A 17,760-nucleotide genomic window follows, 5' to 3' on the forward strand; every position below is an offset into this window, starting at 1 on the left:
GGCAGTGCTAAAAGTAGTGTAATGAGGATACGCCATCACAAGGCATAAAAAAGTAACATGACCTGTGTTGTTGGAATGCAGCGGATTCCAATCAGCTCGATGCCTGACCCATAAGATTATACTGCCGGAATACATACGATTCCGGTCATTGACTCATGAAAATTGCGAAAATATATATATATACTATATATACCACCATATATGTACTATATATACCACTATATGATTTTTTCACACAACAATACATACTATATACGTAAGCAATTGTTCAAATTTGAAGCTTATAGCTGTTAAAATGGGGTGGAAATTGCGAAAAGTTTCTAATCTGAACAATCGGTTGTATGAGATATATACTATATATATATTTATATATATTTCAGACAACAATATATGCTACACACGTAAGCATTTGGTGAAATGTGAACATATCTAAACGATTTTTAAGATAAATATAAAATAAACAAGTAAGGATGGCTAAGTGCGGGTGTAACCGAACATTACATACTCAGTTGAGAGCTATGGAGACAAAATAAGGGAAAATCACCATGTAGGAAAATGAACCTAGGGTAACCCTGGAATGTGTTCGTATGACATTTGTATCAAATGGAAGGTATTAAAGAGTATTTTAAGAGGGATGGGCCATAGTTCTATAGCTGAACGCCATTTAGGGATATCGCCATAAAGGTGGACCAGGGCTGACTCTAGAATTTGTTTGTACGATATGGTTATCAAATGAAAGGTGTTAATGAGTATTTAAAAAGGGTGTGGGCCTTAGTTCTATAGGTAGACGCCTTTTCGAGATATCGCCATAAAGGTGGGCCAGGGGTGACTCTAGAATTCGTTTGTACGATATGGGTATCAAATTAAAGGTGTTAATGAGTATTTTAAAAGGCAGTGGGCCTTAGTTCTATAGGTGGACACCTTTTCGGGATATCGTTATAAAGGTGGACCAGGGTTGACTCTAGAATGCGTTTGTACAATTAAGTATCAAACGAAAGGTGATAATGAGTATTTTAAAATGGAGTAGGCCTTAGTTCTATAGGTGGACGCTATTTAGGGATATCGCCATAAAGGTGGACCAGGAGTGAATTTAGAAATTGTTTGTACGATATGGGTATCAAATGAAAGGTGTTAATAAGGATTTAAAAGGGCGTGGGCCTTAGTTCTATAGGTGGAGGCCTTTTCGAGATATCGCCATAAAGGTGGACCAGGGGTGACTCTAGAATTTGTTTGTACGATATGGGTATCAAATGAAAGGTGCTAATGAGTATTTTAAAAGGGAGTGGGCGTTAGTTCTATAGGTGGACGCCTTTTCGGGATATCGCCATAAAGGTGGACCAGGGGTGACTCCATAATGTGTTTGTACGATATGGGTATCAAATTAAAGGTATTAATGAGGGTTTTAAAAGGGAGTGGTTGTAGTTGTATATGTGATGGCGTTTTCGAGATATCGACCAAAATGTGGACCAAGATGACCCAGACCATCATCTGTCGTGTACCGCTAATTTATTTATATATTTAATACCACGAACAGTATTCCTGCCAAGATTCCAAGGGCTTTTGATTTCGCCCTGCAGAACTTTTTCATTTTCTTCTACTTAATATGGTAGGTGTGACACCCATTTTACAAAGTTTTTTTCTAAAGTTATATTTTGCGTCAATAAACCAATCCAATTACCATGTTTCATCCCTTTTTTCGTATTTGCTATAGAATTAAGGTATTTTTTTCATTTTTCGTAATTTTCGATATCGAAAAAGCGGGCGTGGTCATAGTCGGATTTCGTCCATTTTTTATACCAATATAAAGCGAGTTCAGATAATTACGTGAACTGAGTTTAGTAAAGATAAATCGATTTTTTTCAAGTTATCGTTTTAACGGCCGAGCGGAAGGCCAGACAGTGGACTGTGTGTATAAAAACTGGGCGTGGCTTCAACCGATTACGCCCTGTTTCACAGAAAACAGTTATCGTCCTAGAATCTAAGCCTCTAATTGATTTAGCCATGTCCGTCTGTCTGTCTGTCCGTCTGTCTGTTTGTATGCAAACTAGTCCCTCAATTTTTGAGATATCTTGATAAAATTTGGTGAGCAGTTGTATTTGGGTGTCCGATTAGACATTTGTCGGAACCGGCCGGATCGGACCACTATAGTATATATCCTCCATACAACCGATTTTTCAGAAAAAGAGAATTTTTGTAATATCTTACTCAATTTAACAGATTGAAGCTTCAAACTTCACCATATACTTTCGTATATTGCACATATTGTTGCCTGAAAAAATTGATGAGATCGGTCCTATATATAGTATATATCCCCCACAACCGATTGTTCAGATAAGAACTTTTCGTAATTACTGCCCTATTTTAAGAACTAGAGGCTTCAAATTTCAACGACTGCTTACGTATATAACACATATTATTGTCTGAAAAAATTATACAGATCGGTGGTATATATAGTATATATATGGTGGTATATATATATAGTATATATATATATTTTCGCAATTTTAGCCCCATTTTAACAGCTAGAAGCTTCAAATTTCACCGAACGCTTACGTATTTATTTATTTATTTATTTATTTATTTATTTATTATTTAAAGTCGACGACAAACTATGGTCGACTGCATAATATAAAAGATATATAAATATACAACTCAAAAGATAAAATTTAAGATATATCGAGATTTCAACAATGTTATATTACAAACAAAAAAATATTAATGAACATTACTATTTAATTTCAAAATATAATAATAATAAGAAATATGAGTAGAAATAAGATCTTATGCCGAAATCTTATACTGGCGGAATGCATCAGATTCCGCTCAGCATGATATCGGAATGCAGTGGATTCCAATCTCCCTGTTGGAATGCAACAAGCTTCCAATCAGCATGTCATGGAAATCCGGCAGTGCTAAAAGTAGTGTAATGAGGATACGCCATCACAAGGCATAAAAAAGTAACATGACCTGTGTTGTTGGAATGCAGCGGATTCCAATCAGCTCGATGCCTGACCCATAAGATTATACTGCCGGAATGCATACGATTCCGGTCATTGACTCATGAAAAAGCATGTTTTTTACGTTGTTGGAATGCACCAGATTCCAATCAACACAGTACTGTCTTGTTCCTTCTTAATGATACATGTTGATAAATGTTCCTCCATCCTTAAGCGAGATAGTTCCTGTTTTTTATCGAAGGAATAAAATGCCGGCAAATTTAATTAGCTTGTATCTCTTAAATTAGATAGGCAAGTATTGCATTACGTATAGTGGCAAAAGTACATTCAAGACTGATGCAGCTATACAAGTCATTGTAGTGCGCGCACCAGATAAGAAGAGGATTATTTTTAGCAAAGTTTCGTCGACAAAGGGGTAAATAGAAAAGAACGTAGTGTCTGGATACTCTAGGGGGAACCGCAAAAAACAAGCGGCTGAGGAGGTCCGCGGAATCAATTTCTCCAATAATGAGCTTATGGATGAACAATACCCCCAGTAATATTCTCCGATTTTCCAGAGTGGGTAAGTAATAAGAAGAAGTCTACTTCTGTATGGAGGAAGGTGGAGACTTGAGTCCCAATTAAGGCCGCGCAATGCAAATATCAAAAATTGCTTTTGAACTGATTCAAGACGCTTTATATGCTTTTGAGAAGCAGGGGACCAAACGCATGAGCAATACTCGAGTATTGGACGAACCAGCGATGTGTAAAGAACCTTAGTGAGGTACGGATCATCGAACTCTTTAGCCCATCTTTTAACAAATCCAAGTAAACCCAACGCTTTGTTGGCTATAGATGAAATATGCATGTTAAAATTCAATTTCGGATCAAAAAGGACACCTAGATCATTTGCAATGCTGGCTTCACTCGGTGAAATGTCATATGCTTACATTTAGAGCAATTTAAAGCTAGTAAATTTATTGTGCACCAACATTGGAACGAGTCCAAGTCGGCCTGAAGAAGATCCAAGGAACTCAAATCGGTAGGACAGTAAGTGTAGCAAAGTTTTACATCATCCGCATACATTATAGTATTGGAATATAATATTGTCTGTGGAAAGTCATTAATGAAAAGGGCAAAGAGCAAAGGGCCTAGATGACTTCCCTGGGGTACGCCGGAGGAAACTCCGAACGATTCCGACAGATTGCACTTGAACAGGACTTTTTGGGTCCGGTTAGAAAGATAGCTTTTCAGCCACATTGATAGGTGAAACGGAAAGCCCAGTAAATCAAGCTTATGAATAAGCTACTCATGGTTGACGGTATCAAATGCTTTGCTGAACTCCGTGTAGATGACATCCGTTTGCTTGTTCGCTAAAAATCCTTCCATAACTATAGAGGTGAATACAAGCAAATTTGTAGTGGTTGACCTTTGACGAATAAAACCGTGTTGGCATGCAGATAAAAGACTAGAACACTGATATTGCAGTTGACTGGTGACAATCTGTTCAAAGACTTTAGGAATGACTGAAAGTTTAGCAATACCCCTGTAGTTTTCAACTTTTTAACCTACTACCTCTTTTATGCAGGGGTATAATAAAAGACTGTAAAAGGCAGATCCCAGAGATAGCTCAAATAATTTTAAAATAGGCTCATACATGTTTTCGGCGCAGTACCTAAGCACGCAACTAGGAACACCGTCCGGTCCCGGAGAAAAGGTGGGCTTCAAAGATTGGCATATATTGTTTTCTGAAAAACTCATAGTGATCGGTTGTATATATAGTATATATCTCATACAACCGATTGTTCAGATAAGAAACTTTTCGCAATTTCTACCCCATTTTAACAGCTATAAGCTTCAAATTTCACCGATTGCTTACGTATATAGTATATATTGTTGTGTCAAAAAATCATAGAGATCGGTGATATATATAATATATACTTCATACAAACTGTCATTTTTACCCCTTTTTTAGGGATAGAAGCTTCAAAATTCATCAAGTTTCATCAAATAGTTACGTTTACTTCATATATTTTTGAAATACGTGATTCGTAGTCGTAGTTTTTACATGCAGACCACAAAAAACGTAAAGCTTTGCATCCTCACACATAGTACCTACCTATTTTGATACCTTTCATGAAAATGAAATGCTATATAAATTTCGTCACGAAACCTAAAATTGTAAGTCCTTAAAGGAAAATAGATAGACCCACCATTAAGTATACCGAAATAATCAGAATGAAGAGCTGAGTTGATTTAGCCATGTCCGTCTGTCTGTCTGTCCGTCTGTCCGTCTGTCTCTTTGTATGCAAACTAGTCCCTCAATTTTTGAGATATCTCGATAAAATTTGGTCGGAACCGGCCGGATCGGACCACTATAGCATATATCCTCCATACAACCGATTTTTCAGAAAAAGAGGATTTTTGTAATATCTTACTCAATTTAACAGATTGAAGCTTCAAAATTCACCATATACTTTCGTATATTGCACATATTGTTGCCTGAAAAAATCATACAGATCGGTGGTATATATAGTATATATATGGTGGTAAATATAGTATATATATATATAGTATATATATATATTTTCGCAATTTTAGACCCATTTTAACATCTAGAAGCTTCAAATTTCACCGAACGCCTACGTATATGGCATATATTGTTGTCTGAAAAAATCATAGAGATCGGTTGTATATATAGTATATATCTCAGATAAGAAACTTTTCGCAATTTCTACCCCATTTTAAAAGGCATAAGCTTTAAATTTCACCGATTGCTTACATATATAGTATATATTGTTGTGTCAAAAAATCATAGAGATCGGTGATATATATAATATATATATTGTAACGAAATTGCTTGCAAATCCTCTTATTTGCAACCCTCTGCTAAGTTCGTATCGCTAAACTGTTGAATAAATAACTCCAATATTGAATAATTGAAAAATGCCCTTTATTGCAGTACTTCACAATAACACTTATACTTTGCAACGAATAGCAAGCTTAATAACCAAACTGATTGATAGCTCAAATAAAACTCTACTATTCAAAATAATTCTGCTATAGCTCGCTAGATAGCGCTTAATCGAAATCTCAAATCAAACTGAATTACTTCTTACTCGCTTGCCCCGCTTATATAGTTTACGCTGCATACTTCTAGGCTCTTCGATTTCCAGAACTTACTAGTTGTTTCGGCTACAAAATCGCCAGCCACAACTACGTGCACAAATTATTGCCTTTTCTTGTGGCTACTGAGATAAGATATATGCATGTGTTTGTGCATTGCCGCTCCGCTGCTCGTATACGTACATATGTGTAGACGCAATTATTTATTCGTTTATGTAGATACATAAAGATTGAATTATTGATGTGAATGTTTGTAGTTTACAGTCTCTCGCGCGCACATAGGCGTATAAGTAAATGCATCTGTGTGTGATATCTCTCTGGGCTGCCTTATATATGTGTATACTTGATTTGATTATTAACGTAAATACTGCTTGGCATGACCTTAGCATCGCCTTAGTGATGGGATAACTTAGTGATGGTAATATCCGTGACACTGCCCTCCACCTAAGTCTGATCGTCCCGAGCAGAAAAATCTCTCGATCTAAACGTTGCCAGCCTTTCCAAATGGACCACTTTCATTTTGGTTCGTGGTTTACCGATGGTTTGTATGCGGTACACTACATCGTTGATCCGTTTTACAACTTTGTATGGGCCTTCCCAATTACACTGCAATTTCGGGGACAAACCTTTTTTACGTTGTGGGTTGTATAACAGCACCAAATCTCCTTCCTGAAAACCTTCTGAATTAATTGCTTTATCGTATCTGGCTTTCATCTTGTCACTCATAATCTTTGTTCTTTGCCTTATCAGATCATGTATTTCTCTTAGCTCTTCTTCCAAATCACTAGTGGATTTCCTGACATTTCTCTCCGCATTGGCATCTATCCCAAACTTCAAATCAGCTGGCAGTCTAAGATGATTGCCAAAAATTACTTTTCAGGGGTTTGGCCCGTTGCCTCATGCACTGCTGATCGGTAAGCCATCAAGAATAATGGTATGCGGATATCCCATTCTTTTTGGTACTTGTCTACTACTTTCCTTAAGTGCTCCTCCAATGTTCTATTGAATCGTTCTACCATACCATCGGATTGAGGATGCAATGCAGTTTTCCGTGGTTTTCGAATGCCCAATGACTTACTCATTTCCTGGAACACAGCTGATTCGAAATACCTGCCTTGGTCAGAATGTAACTCCATTGGTACACCATACCTTGCAACCCATTCGTTTTTAACTACTTCTGCTACTGTTTCTGCTTCTTGGTTTGGGATTGGGTATACCTCTGGCCATTTACTGAAATAATCCATAACCACCAGTACGTATTTGTTTCCGCGGTTACTAGTAGGAAATTGAACTGCGACATCCATGACGATCCTTTCAAATGGCGCACCTGAGTTATATTGCTTCATCTGACCATGACTTCGTGTTCTGGGCCCTTTCGCTCTGCTGCAAACCTCGCAGTTCGCAATCCACTCATTGACCGACTGTTTAATCTTCTCGAGCGTCTTCGTGATTCCAAGATGACCTCCGCTTGGACCATTATGCAGCTCGCTGAGCACGTCAGGAATCCTCTTTCTGGGAACAACTATCAGTTTATTCTTGTATTTACCATCCTCACTCTCCCATAGTCGATGAAGGCAACCGGATATCAATTCTAAACTGTTCCACTGTGCCCAATATGACTTCGCAATGGGACTCTCTGCTGACATCTCTTCTCTGTTTGGTCTTTCATTTCGTTCGAGCCCTTGCATAACACGTGAGAGATCTGCATCTCCTAGCTGGCACTTTCTTAGCTGTTCCTTGTCCCATTCATCTGTACATGTTATATTCATTAGCCGGACATCTATAATGTCTTCTTTAGCCTCGGCTTTTGAACAGTGCTTGCATTCCAAACTACATGGTCTTCGGGACATTGCATCAGCATTTCCATGGGTACTACCTTTTCGATGCTCAATGGAGAAGTCGTTGCTTTGTAGTCGCTCGATCCACCGTGCCAATTGTCCTTCCGGATAACGGAACTGCAGAAGCCATTTCAACGTTGCGTGATCTGTCCTGGCACGGAATCGTTGGCCGTAGAGGTATTTGTGAAAATGTTTAATGCACTCTACCAATGCCAACAGCTCTCTCCGCGTAACACAGTAGTTCCTCTCTGGTTTTCCAATCGAACGGCTGTAATATGCAACTACCTTCTCCTGTCCATCGACCAGTTGTGATAAAACGCCTCCTATAGCATATCCACTCGCATCTGTATCCAGAATAAATGTTGCTCCTGGAATCGGATATGCTAACATTGGGGCAGTGCACAAACGCTCTTTCAATGTTTGGAAAGCCACTTCTTGCTCCTTCTTCCATTCAAAAACTTTGTTTTTTCTTGTAAGCTCATGGAGGCTATGGGCTACGCTGGAAAAATTTGGTACAAATCGGCGGTAATATGTGCACAGGCCAAGAAAACTTCTCAATTCATGTAGGTTCTGTGGTCTTTGCCAATCCTTTACAGCCTCTATTTTTTCGTTTGCAGTGCAGATGCCCTTGTGACCCAAATAATTGACTTCCTTTTTAAACAGCGCACACTTTTTGGGACTTAACTTCAGACCAGCGCCAGCTATTCTCTGGAAAACTTCCTCCAAGTTCTTAAGATGTTCATCAAAGTTCTTGCCCAATACGATGATATCGTCCAGGTACACCAAGCATGTTTTCCAATGTAGTCCTTTCAGTACCTGGTCCATGAGTCTCTCAAAAGTAGCTGGTGCATTACAAAGTCCAAAAGGCAGCACTGTAAATTGCCAAAGACCATCACCGACACTGAAGGCTGTTTTCTCTTTATCTTCCTCCTTCACCTCCACTTGCCAGTAGCCGCTTTTCAAGTCCAGCGTGGAAAACCATTTCGTACCAGATAGCGAGTCCAGAGTGTCGTCAATTCTTGGCAATGGGTAGCTATCCTTTTTCGTTACGTCATTCAACTTCCGGTAGTCCACGCAAAACCTCATTTTTCCATCCTTCTTTTTTACAAGTACAACCGGTGAGCTCGATGGACTAGCTGATGGTTCGATGACGCCGCTGTCGCTCATTTCTTGAATGATTTAACTCACAACTTCCCGCTTCGCCAGTGGAACACTACGTGGAGCTTGACGGATCGGCCTCGCACCTCCAGTGTCAATTTGGTGTTTCACAACGTTGGTGCGGCCTGGTTTAGAATCATCCTGGTCAAATATGTTCGCGTACTTTAGGAGCAGTTGTTTTGCCTTACTCTGATAGGGGTCATCTAGCCCATGCGTCCATGCCGTGATATCATTTGAAAGATCAGTATTATTAGATGAAACGTATTCCTGGTGCTGTTCACAGTTAATAACTACTTCGGCCTCTTGGCATCTTCCCAAAATAGCTCCTTTGGTCAAATTGAATGGTGACTTGAACTCATTGAGTACTCTTACCGGAATACGTCCATCTTGTTTTGTCATAGCCAGGGTTTTTCCTACAAGTATGTTCAGTGCTGATTTATTTGCTGCTTCGACAACCCACAATTTGTTTGTCCCACAATCTCCATCTACCTTTGCCCAGATGACTGCTTCTGATTTTGGTGGTATTTGCTGACTCTCTTCCACCAGCACTCGTTTACTGCTGTAGCCTCTCTCGTAGCCGAAATTAGGTGGCACATCCATGTTCTTATATGGTTGGTTGATTAAGAAGTCCACTCCGATTATGATTTCATCAACAATACCTGCCACTATAAAATTGTGAAGTACCGTGACGTTCCCAATTGCTACTTCACATTCTACTTCTACAATTACCTGGGTGTCCTCTCCCGTGGCTGTACGTAATCTTGCTCCAAGCAATGGTCTTATCTTCTTGTTGACTAAATCCGCTCGAATAATGGAATGAGATGCACCCGTATCTACAGTCAGTAACCGTTCCCTTCCGTCCATATGTCCTCCAACAGTAAGATTGCTTGACCTTCTTCCAATTTGCGAGATAGAGATTATGGGGCATTCAATTGAGGGAGCCAGCTGTCGCCCCTTGCGGCTGACTCGCTTTAGTTTAACGATTGAGTGGATTTGGAGATTTGCTCGTCTCCTTCAGCTCTGCATTTATGGCCACCCACATTGTTGGAACTATTGGAATTGCTACTGCAATGACGTGCAATGTGACCTGGGTTACCGCACTTGAAACATTTCATAACTCCGGCATTTTTCTGTTGTGATCCCTTCAGAGCTTCCAAAATTGTATCTACCAACTCCGGCCTTTCTACTTCCACACGATGAGCTTTGTATGCTGGTTTACTCAATAATGACGCCGTTTCCTGGGTCAATGCATGGGATATCGTTTCAGAAAATGTTTGCTTTGGGTTCGCGTATGTGGCTCGCTTTGTTTCGACGTCCCGTATGCCATTTATAAAGCTCTGAATCTTCACTCTTTCCATGTATTCCACGGGTGCATCCGCATTTGCAAGAAGAGCCAATCTTTCAATGTCCGAAGCAAACTCCTGCAAAGTCTCGTTAGCTTTTTGGTAGCGGTTTTGCAATTCTATTTGAAATATCTGTTTCCTGTGTTCGCTTCCGTATCGCCGTTCTACAGCAGCCATCAATGCATCATAACTGTTCCGTTCGTACTCTGGAATAGTCTGTAAGATTTCGGCAGCTGGTCCTTTCAATGCTACGAAGAGTGCGGTAACTCTATCTTCCACATTCCAGTTGTTCACTGCTGCGGTCTTCTCAAACTGTAGCTTAAAGACCTGGAAAGGAACAGAACCGTCAAAGGATGGTGTTTTTACCTTTGGATTACTCGCTGAAACTGCTGGACGATTTAATTGTAACTGCTGAATCCGATCTTTCAAAGCATCCATCTCAGCTTCCATTTTATCTTGTCGTTCACTAAAACCCTCCAACTGCGATGATATGCGATCCCCTTGCGCTTTCAACTGCTGAGCCAACTGAGATATCATATATGTCCTCTGTTCTTCCAGTTGCGATGCCATATATGTCTTCTGTTCTTCCAGTTGAGATGACATTTGCGACGACATTTCTGCCATACGCGTTTCTTGTGCTTCAATCTTCGATGTAATCTGTGTCGAAATTTCTGACATACGCGTTTCTTGTGCTTCAATTTTCGATGTTATTCGTGTCTCTTGGGATTCCATCTGTGATGACATTGTCGATGTCTGAGCAGATATTACAGCCAAAATCATGTTCAAGTCTGTGCTCGCAACTGTCTGCGATGTTTCGTTTTTCTCTTCAATTTTTGTTACTTCCTCGCCATCAAGATGAAATTTATACTCTTCCACATCAATTCCTTCCGCTTCCATTGCCTCTCGTAGCCGTGCCTGAAGTTCAAGTTTAACGCCGCTTGTATTCAATCCACGGCTCTCCAACTCCTTCTTTAGTTGCTGGATCTTCAATTCACTGAACTTTGCCATGTCCTTATTGTCCTCTGGAATTTATTCAACAATTCCTCTTCTGACACCATTTGTAACGAAATTGCTTGCAAATCCTCTTATTTGCAACCCTCTGCTAAGTTCGTATCGCTAAACTGTTGAATAAATAACTCCAATATTGAATAATTGAAAAATGGCCTTTATTACAGTACTTCACAATAACACTTATACTTTGCAACGAATAGCAAGCTTAATAACCAAACTGATTGATAGCTCAAATGAAACTCTACTATTCAAAATAATTCTGCTATAGCTCGCTAGATAGCGCTTATTCGAAATCTCAAATCAAACTGAATTACTTCTTACTCGCTTGCCCCGCTTTTATAGTTTACGCTGCATACTTCTAGGCTCTTCGATTTCCAGAACTTACTAGTTGTTTCGGCTACAAAATCGCCAGCCACAACTACGTGCACAAATTATTGCCCTTTCTTGTGACCACTGAGATAAGATATATGCATGTGATTGTGCATTGCCGCTCCGCTGCTCGTATACGTACATATGTGTAGACGCAATTATTTATTCGTTTATGTAGATACATAAAGATTGAATTATTTATGTGAATGTTTGTAGTTTACAGTCTCTCGCGCGCACATAGGCGTATAAGTAAATGCATCTGTGTGTGACATCTCTCTGGGCTGCCTTATATATGTGTATACTTGATTTGATTATTAACGTAAATACTGCTTGGCATGGCCTTAGCATCGCCTTAGTGATGGGATAACTTAGTGATGGTAATATCCGTGACAATATTATTTTTTGGGAAATCGGCCCCATTTTAACAGCTAGAAGCTTCAAATTTCACCAAATGCTTACGTGTATAACATATATTGATGTCTTAAAAAATCATTGAGATCGGTTGTATACATAGTATATATCTCATACAACCGATTGTTCAGATAAGAAACTTTGCGCAATTTCTGCCCCGTTTTAACAGCTAGAAGCTTCAAATTTCACCAAATGCTTACGTATATAGCATATATTGTTGTCTGAAAAAATCATAGAGATCGGTGGTATATATATTATATGCTTCATACAAACTGTCATTTTTGCCCCTTTTTTACGGATAGAAGCTTCAAAATTCATCAAGTTTCATCAAATAGTTATGTTTACTTCATATGTTTTTGAAATAGGTGATTCGTAGTCGTAGTTTTTACATGCAGACCACAAAAAACTTGAAGCTTTGCATCCTCAAACAAAGTACCTACATATTTTTATACATTTCATGAAAATGAAATGGTATATTAATTTCGTCACGAAACCCAAAATTGTAAGTCCTTAAAGGAAAATAGATAGACCCACCATTAAGTATACCGAAATAATCAGAATGAAGAGCTGAGTTGATTTAGCTATGTCCGTCTATCTGTCTGTCCGTCTGTCCGTCTGTCTGTTTATATGCAAACTAGGCCCTCAATTTTTGAGATATCTTGATAAAATTTGGTGAGCAGGTGTATTTGGGTGTCCGATTAGACATTTGTCGGAACCGGCCGGATCGAACCACTATAGCATATATCCTCCATACAACCGATTTTTCAGAAAAAGAGGATTTTTGTAATATCTGACTCAATTTAACAGATTGAAGCTTCAAACTTCACCATATACTTATGTATATTGCACATATTGTTGCCTGAAAAAATTGATGAGATCGGTCGTATATATAGTATATATCCCCCACAACCGATTGTTCAGATAAGAAACTTTTCGTAATTACTGCCCTATTGTAAGAGCGAGATGCTTCAAATTTCAACGACTGCATACGTATATGGCATATATTGTTGTCTGAAAAAATCATAGAGATCGGTTGTATATATAGTATATATCTCATACAACCGATTGTTCAGATAAGAAACTTTTCGCAATTTCTACCGCATTTTAACAGCTATAATCTTCAAATTTCACCGATTGCTTACGTATATAGCATATATTGTTGTGTCAAAAAATCATAGAGATCGGTGATATATATAATATATATATGATGGTATAAATAGTATATATATATATTTTTTTTTTGGGATTTCGGCTCCATTTTAACAGCTAGAAGCTTCAAATTTCACCAAATGCTTACGTGTATAGCATATATTGATGTCTGAAAAAATCATTGAGATCGGGTGTATACATAGTATATATCTCATACAACCGATTATTCAGATAAGAAACTTTGCGCAATTTCTGCCCCGTTTTAACAGCTAGAAGCTTCAAATTTCACCAAATGCTTACGTATATAGCATATATTGTTGTCTGAAAAAATCATAGAGATCGGTGGTATATATATTATATACTTCATACAAACTGTAATTTTTGCCCCTTTTTTACGGATAGAAGCTTCAAAATTCATCAAGTTTCATCAAATAGTTATGTTTACTTCATATATTTTTGAAATAGGTGATTCGTAGTCGTAGTTTTTACATGCAGACCACAAAAAACTTGAAGCTTTGCATCCTCAAACAAGGTACCTACATATTTTTATACATTTCATGAAAATGAAATGGTATATTAATTTCGTCACGAAACCCAAAATTGTAAGTCCTTAAAGGAAAATAGATAGACCCACCATTAAGTATACCGAAATAATCAGAATGAAGAGCTGAGTTGATTTAGCCATGTCCGTCTGTCTGTCTGTCCGTCTGTCCGTCTGTCTGTTTGTATGCAAACTAGTCCGTCCCTCAATTTTTGAGATATCTTGATAAAATTTGGTGAGCAGGTGTATTTTGGTGTCCGATTAGACATTTGTCGGAACCGGGCGGATCGGACCACTATATCCTCCATACAAACGATTTTTCAGAAAAAGAGGATTTTTGTAATATCTGACTCAATTTAACAGATTGAAGCTTCAAACTTCACCATATACTTTCGTATATTGCACATATTGTTGCCTGAAAAAATTGATGAGATCGGTCGTATATATAGTATATATCCCCCACAACCGATTGTTCAGATAAGAAACTTTTCGTAATTACTGCCCTATTTTAAGAGCGAGATGCTTCAAATTTCAACGACTGCTTACGTATATAGCATATATTGTTGTCTGAAAAAATCATACAGATCGGTGGTATATATAGTATATATATGGTGGTATATATAGTATATATATATATTTTCGCAATTTTAGCCCCATTTTAACAGCTAGAAGCTTCAAATTTCACCGAACGCCTACGTATGTGGCATATATTGTTGTCTGAAAAAATCATAGAGATCGGTTGTATATATAGTATATATCTCATACAACCGATTGTTCAGATAAGAAACTTTTCGCAATTTCTACCCCATTTTAACAGCTATAAGCTTCAAATTTCACCGATTGCTTACGTATATAGTATATATTGTCGTGTCAAAAAATCATAGAGATCGGTGATATATATAATATATATATGATGGTATATATAGTATATATATATATTTTCGCAATTTTAGCCCCATTTTAACAGCTAGAAGCTTCAAATTTCACCAAATGCTTACGTATATAGCATATATTGTTGTCTGAAAAAATCATAGAGATCGGTGGTATATATATTATATACTTCATACAAACTGTAATTTTTGCCCCTTTTTTACGGATAGAAGCTTCAAAATTCATCAAGTTTCATCAAATAGTTATGTTTACTTCATATATTTTTGAAATAGGTGATTCGTAGTCGTAGTTTTTACATGCAGACCACAAAAAACGTGAAGCTTTGCATCCTCACACAAAGTACCTACCTATTTTTTATTTTATATTTATCTTAAAAATCGTTTAGATATGTTCAAATTTCACCAAATGTTTACGTGTATAGCATATATTGTTGTCTGAAAAAATCATAGAGACCAGTGGTATATATAATCTCATACAACCGATTGTTCCGATAAGAAACTATGTGCAATTTCTTCCCCATTTTAACAGCTAGAAGCTTCAAATTTCACCAAATGTTTACGTGTATAGTATATATTGTTGTCTGAAAAAATCATTGAGATCGGTGGTATATATAGTATATATCTCAAACAACCGATTGTTCAGATAAGAAACTTTGCGCAATTTCTTCCCCATTTTAACAGCTAGAAGCTTCAACTTTCACCAAATGTTTAAGTGTATAGTATATATTGTTGTCTGAAAAAATCATTGAGATCGGTGGTATATATAGTATATATCTCATACAACCGATTGTTCAGATAAGAAACTTTGCGCAATTTCTACCCCGTTTTAACAGCTAGAAGCTTCAAATTTCACCAAATTTCATAGAGATCGGTGGTACATATATTATATACCCCATATAAACTGTATTTTTTCCCCCTTTTTTACGGCTAGAAGCTTCAAAATTCAAAATATTTCATCAAATAGTTACGTTTACGTCATATATTGTTGAAATACGTGATTCGTAGTCATAGTTTTTACACGCAGACCACAAAAAACCTGAACCTTTGCATCCTCACACAAAGTACCTACCTATTTTTACAACTTTCATGAAAATGAAATGGTATATTAATTTCGTCACGAAACCCAAAATTGTAAGTCCTTAAAGGAAAATAGGTATACCCACCATTAAGTATACCGAAATAATCAGAATGAAGAGCTGAGTTGATTTAGCCATGTCCGTCTGTCTGTCTGTCCATCTGTCCGTCTGTCTGTTTGTATGCAAAGTAGTCCCTCAATTTTTGAGATATCTTGATAAAATTTGGTGAGCAGGTGTATTTGGCTATCCGATTAGACATTTGTCAGAACCGGCAGGATCGGACCACTATAGCATATATCCTCCATACAACCGATTTTTCAGAAAAAGAGGATTTTTGTAATATCTTACTCAATTTAACAGATTGAAGCTTCAAGCTTCACCATATACTTTCGTATATTGCACATATTGTTGCCAGAAAAAGTTGTTGAGATCGGTCGTATATATAGTATATAACCCCCACAACCGATTGTTCAGATAAGAAACTTTTCGTAATTACTGCCCTATTTTAAGAGCTAGAGGCTTCAAATTTCAACGACTGCACATTATAGCACATATTGTTGTCTGAAAAAATCATACAGATCGGTGGTATATATAGTATATATATGGTGGTATATATATATATATATATATATTTTCGTAATTTTAGCCAAATTTTATCAGCTAGAAGCTTCAAATTGCACCGAACGCTTACGTATATGGTATATATTGTTGTCTGAAAAAATCATAGAGATCGGTTGTATATATAGTATATATCTCATACAACCGATTGTTGAGATAAGAAACTTTTCGCAATTTCTACCCCATTTTAACAGCTATAAGCTTCAAATTTCACCGACTGCTTACGTATATAGTATATATTTTTGTGTCAAAAATCATAGAGATCGGTGATATATATAATATATATATGATGGTATATATAGTATATATATATATTTTTTTTTTTGGGATTTCGGCCCCATTTTAACAGCTAGAAGCTTCAAATTTCACCAAATGCTTACGTGTATAGCATATATTGATGTCTGAAAAAATCATTGAGATCGGGTGTATACATAGTATATATCTCATACAACCGATTGTTCAGATAAGAAACTTTGCGCAATTTCTGCCCCGTTTTAACAGCTATAAGCTTCAAATTTCACCAAATGCTTACGTGTATAGTATATATTGTTGTCTGAAAAAATCATAGAGATCGGTGGTATATATTATATACTTCATACAAACTGTCATTTTTGCCCCTTTTTTACGGATAGAAGCTTCAAAATTCATCAGGTTTCATCAAATAGTTACGTTTACTTCATATATTTTTGAAATACGTGATTAGTAGCCATAGTTTTTACATGCAGACAACAAAAAACGTGAAGCTTTGCATCCTCACACAAAGTACCTACCTATTTTTTATTTTATATTTATCTTAAAAATCGTTTAGATATGTTCAAATTTCACCAAATGTTTACGTGTATAGCATATATTGTTGTCTGAAAAAATCATAGAGGCCAGTGGTATATATAATCCCATACAACCTATTGTTCAGATAAGAAACTTTGTGCAATTTCTTACCCATTTTAACAGTTAGAAGCTTCAAATTTCACCAAATGCTTACGTGTATAGTATATATTGTTGTCTGAAAAAATCGTTGAGATCGGTGGTATATATAGTATATATCTCATACAACCGATTGTTCAGATAAGAAACTTTGCGCAATTTCTGCCCCGTTTTAACAGCTAGAAGCTTCAAATTTCACCAAATACTTACGTATATAGCATATATTGTTGTCTGAAAAAATCATAGAGATCGGTGGTACATATATTATATACCCCATATAAACTGTATTTTTTTCCCCTTTTTTACGGCTAGAAGCTTCAAAATTCAAAACATTTCATCAAATAGTTACGTTTACGTCATATATTGTTGA

This window comes from Eurosta solidaginis, chromosome X (assembly GCF_040869045.1).
Source record: "Eurosta solidaginis isolate ZX-2024a chromosome X, ASM4086904v1, whole genome shotgun sequence".
In the NCBI taxonomy this organism is placed as follows: domain Eukaryota; kingdom Metazoa; phylum Arthropoda; class Insecta; order Diptera; family Tephritidae; genus Eurosta; species Eurosta solidaginis.